This window comes from Echiichthys vipera (assembly GCF_963691815.1).
Source record: "Echiichthys vipera genome assembly, chromosome: 6".
NCBI classification, from domain to species: domain Eukaryota; kingdom Metazoa; phylum Chordata; class Actinopteri; order Perciformes; family Trachinidae; genus Echiichthys; species Echiichthys vipera.
Window position 1 is genome coordinate 28,844,685 of NC_139831.1, and position 5,233 is coordinate 28,849,917.

Genomic DNA, 5,233 nt, shown 5'->3' on the forward strand with positions numbered 1-5,233 from the left:
ACCCTAATCCTACCCCCTAACCCTGACCCTTACCCTGACAAAATGCTGAATTAATCCGCGAAGGCATAGGTTTATGCGACCAGGACATAGGGATGACCCTGTGTGGTTCATATGTTGACGTTAGCGGACTCCATTTAGCTAATGCTGTTGGCTGTAGGCAAGCTCAAGAGAGGCGAGGGACTCACAAAATGTCACATCCTTTGGAGTTTCACAGAAAATCCATCCCAAATTCTTTACATAGAAGTCAGTCCACAGGCTGTTAAAGGCAACAGAGAAAGTCGGTGAAGGTCTTAATTTTTAAGTTGCATAAGAACCCGTTTGCCCATTTGCAAACGGTCATTATTCAGATGTTAATTGTACTGATAAGTTGGCCTTTAATCAGTGTCTAATGTCTGATGCTAAAAAAGCTGTGATTGACTAGAAATTGGTCGTATGGGTGTATGGGCAGAACTTCAATACCGCCCGATCAGTACTGTGCAGACTCTGGTTGCAAAATTACAACATGGCAGTGCCCGTATCCGGGACATTTTACTTAACTTTTGTACAGTAGGAGTAAGTGATGATGTTTCATCCATCTTTATAGTCTATGGTATGTATATAGCAGTACTTTTAGCAGTACTAGTAGTAGTTGTATTCATTGCATTTTGAGAACCTAACATCACATCAGTCTGTGTAAGCTCTCTTTCTGTCGGATCCAGCCCACTTCCCTGCATTCATCCTGTCTATCACACGAGCCAACAGTCATTTAACCATGAAGGAAAACTAATAACCCAGATAATCCTGTGCAAAAAAAACAAAACTGATTTTGTTTGTCTCTCCTTGACGGGGTGTTTGGTAGTGATGTCCTGCTTTCCCTTGTGCATTCTTTGGTCTATTGTTTCCCTGTGTGTTCATCAGATTGCATTGTGGGACGGGTGACAGGAAGACAAAGATGAATGGGATGTTTTGATTGCTGTTTGTGGTGCTAATGTGTTTTAGTCACTCAAATAGTCTCTGTGGAAATGGAGTTAATGAGCACTCTTGTGTATAGGAGGAGTATTAAAGTTATTATGTTGTGTTGAGATGAATAATGCCTGTTTGTTCGGGGCTGCAATGCTTTTAAAACATTCCCTCTCGCTCCCAGGACAGTAGCGAGTGTCACTCTGTTTCTACTTTCTTTGCTTTTGTTGTGAGGGTGTGTACACAAAAACACACACAGAAACACCCGGACATGTAGGAATGAAATAACAACTGTAAAAAGCCTGCATTAAGTTTGGAGCACCAATTATCCTCACCATCTGGATGAGTGGGACATGAAACAGCTCACAGTCACTGAGAATAGCGATGAAAAATAACAGGTGATTTGTGGTGCTCATGTCTCATTTCTTGGTATTGGACCCCTGTTAGAAGTTTTGAAACGGTACGGTCCATTATCCCCCTGGCCAAAGCATCATTATACTCTTCAGATCTGAGAGCTCAGTGATTTCACAAATTTCTTTGGCTCTGATGAGAAGAGATGTTCTCTCTGATCAGAGAGAGAATCACCTCTGTGCACAGTTTTGATGTTAGGCTATTTCATTAATCTGCTGTAGCTTCATATTGTATTTCACCAACACTGCGTCTTTAATGAGCTGATTTTATTATGCACATCTCAAACTTCGGCAAAGTTGATCAATTAACACACTTAAGAGGATTTTGGAGACAGGCAGAGGAGATGGCTGAGAAGAATGATTGATTCAGGGATCTGTCAGCTGTGACAGGAACACAGGAGCACTTAAGAAACTGTGAGCCATAGCTCAAGGCTGTCAGGTTCAGTTTTCAGGCCAAAACACAGCCTTGTTGTTATAAAGCTTCCCTGAGCACCACAAAACACCAAAGTCTAACTGGTAAAAGACTGAAACTGAAGAATCTCTGACTGGAATGACATTGAAATTTTCATTAAAACATCTAGATGAAAAACTGAATTTTTCCTCTGAGTGAGTTTATGATACTGATCCATATGTGGTTTTGCATCATGTAGACGATATGAAGCATTATGCATGAATATGCCTCTCCAATGTCAAATACATTTGAAGATAAAAAGAAAAGATAAAAGATGAAAAATGTTTATGCTAAGTAAGGATTAATGCCTGGCAAGGTGTCCTATATTAAGAATGAATGGATTCTGGCTTCCCTGTCCATTAATTCCTGATATAGGACACCTCAAAGGGCATTAACCTGCGTATACCATAATCAAGTACCAAAGAACATTTTTAAAGACCATTCATTTACTGTAAATTTACATGCATTTTGCAATCAAAATATATAGTTCCTTTTCAAACAATGACTAATGGTTTGACTAATAATTGGAACAATAGGTCTTATCCAATAAGTTTCTTATGCAATGGAAACGTAGGGTAAATTAGTTAAGACTTGGCAACAGTATAAACTGTATTAAACAAGGGACGTAGCCTTTCTGTCGAGGCCCGTTCTCGCAACTTGATCCAATTGATCTCACCTCTGGGAGTCGCCATCTTGTCAGATTTTGACTCTGACTCATTTCCTCTTACCAAAAAAGGGAGGGAGATACGTCCATCCGGCTGACGTATACTGAATTAGCAAAATTAGGGGAGCTAGGCTAACACAACACATTACCTAATAAACGGGAGTGGGATTCAATGTTCTCAAGTCAACCATCTTGTCACTTGTGGTAACACCACCATACAAATGACCGCAGACCGCTAACAACTTGCCTCCGAGGAGAAGTGAGGGCCAGCAGCTAGCTGTCACTTAAGAGTAATCGTAATTATTCATAAACTTTAACCTCCAATAGAATAAAAACTAGCCCGGTGCGACAAAATTAACCCCCCTCAGTGTGGAGATATGACCTGAACATACAGACTATAATTTTTTTTTTGTACCAGGCCTTAAATAGGTTCAATTATGCTGTGAAAACGGCCTGTTTAACATGGGGGTCAATGAGAAACTGCTCTATTGTGTAAACTACTCCTGATGGACACTCAGAGAACTGCAGTTTTTGGCACTTCAGTATTGGATCAACCAGGAAGTCGCTGTGGTGGGGGCTTGTCACAAAGCAATATCAAGATTTCCATGAAGAAAGATAATCCATGTGGAACGTTACTGTTGACTACAGTCTGAAGCGGTGAGTTGAACAGTGAATGGGATGTGATCTTTGTGATATAAAGTTCAGAGGAGCAGAGTAACTTCTTACAGTCTCATCATGTGGTGTTCAGAGGACCTGAAGGACTACACTCAATGTTGGAAAGAAAAGTTTTTATTTTTCATTTAATTAACCTGGAACCATGAACAGACAATTTCACCGGAACTACTTAATAGGTGTCCTATATCACGTTTTAATGGATACCCTGCAGCCAATCAGAATTGAGTTTTCACCTAGACCATGGTAGAATTATGGAATGTAATATTGTCTCATCTTTCCTAGACTTGGAGTCATGAAGATTGGGGAGACTACAGGTCGCCCTGCTCTTTGAATTAATGAGCCCCTACAATACTGTACCCTATAGTAACTGAACAGACCAAAAACAGCAAGGACCAATGCATTTTTAAATCTTCGGGTCCTGTATCTTGGCAGAATATATCTCCGAACAGAAGAAAGAAACCTGAACTCACTGAACAAAGGGTGACATGAGTCAGCAAGGATTATTTGGGCCTTTTTTGTGACTCATGAGAGAGATCATTTAGATCAATGCCTGCAATCATACTGTAAATAATAACAATAACTTCAAACCTTTTCCTGTTTTTCAAAGCATAAGACATTCTTATAAAGGTTGTGTCAAGATTAAAACTTTTGAATTTCTGATAAAAGTACATATGCCTATGGACATTTGCACAAACATCAGTATTAGGTTCAATGGTCAACTTATCATCAATAAAAGAATTCTAAAGTAAATTATTATTTCCTTTGTTTTCCACACATTTATATCCAAAAAAGGAGTGATTGCACCAGACACTAAAATCCTCCACCACTGGAACATAGTCAGTTTCCTCAGGGACACAATAACAGACTCATCCGCGAACTCAGTGATCTGTCTGATAATGACACGGACATTCATTTGTATCCAACACAAAAGTGGTGAGAGGACACTCCCCTGGGGAGAAGCGGTGGAAGATAAAAGTGCATCAGATAAACACCATTGACTTTTACCCTTTGTTACTCTTATTAGTAAAGTGAATCCATATCTGTTATTAAACACTATAAACATCAGACAGGAATTGTGATTCACTCATAATGAGTTTTCACCCTTTTTGCTTTAAAGAAAGTAAAATTTCTGATTGGAAGAATTCCCATTACATGAATCACTATAACAGGAAGTTTTAACACGTTTAGTGGGTGTATTAGAATAGTAAAAGGAGAATATAAAACTAAAACAACTAATTACACGCAGTTTGGAAATGCATAATGTCTTCAAAAGGAAATTAGTCTACCCACGGCCGGTGTCCCACTCAAGGCCCCAAACGCCCCGTGGTAAAAATGCTTCGCGTCAGCTGTTCCATTCATTTCCTATGGAAGAGGTGGTAACTCCCATTGTAGCGGACATTGGGTGGGTTGGCAGGCCACGTCAGCTAACTTAACTCGCAAATTTGTTTAGCATTTCAGTGACAGTACAATCCTATTTCTAATAATTTAAAGTTTGGCTGGAGTCATTTAAGCCTCTTTTCGTATGTTCAGTCCATGAAGGCAGTAAAGCTTAATGTTTTCCTTCTACCTTTGTAAACAGTCAGACTGTGATTGACAGCCAAAGCAGGCAGTGGCAAACCATCAAAAATGCATGATTTTTAAAAATGTTTTTGTCAAATGCTCCGCGATATTAGCTGCTTGAAAATAATCACTTGATAGTAGGAACTTTATGATACGTTTATTTTTAAAAATACAAAAATTGGGAAGCAAAACTATAACTGCTCCCCCTAATTGAATGGGGGGGATGCCTTTTCTTGCTCTCTTTGTTTAGTCAAACTAGCAGTTTCTAAGTTGTGGTAAGCTATTCCACACTTTAAGAATGTATGAAGTGTTTCAATTTGAACAGGCAGTATCAAGAGAACATTTAATGGACTAAAAAATAAAATCATCATGAATTCACCTTATTTCCCAACAACACCATCTTAAACTGATATGAGTCTGAGAAGAATGGAAAGAATGCACCTCTATATGCTGCCTCACTGTTGTGTTTCCAAATGTACTTTTCAGGGTTCGACACAAAAAGTTACTCTGTGGCCACCAAATAGCCACACCAAT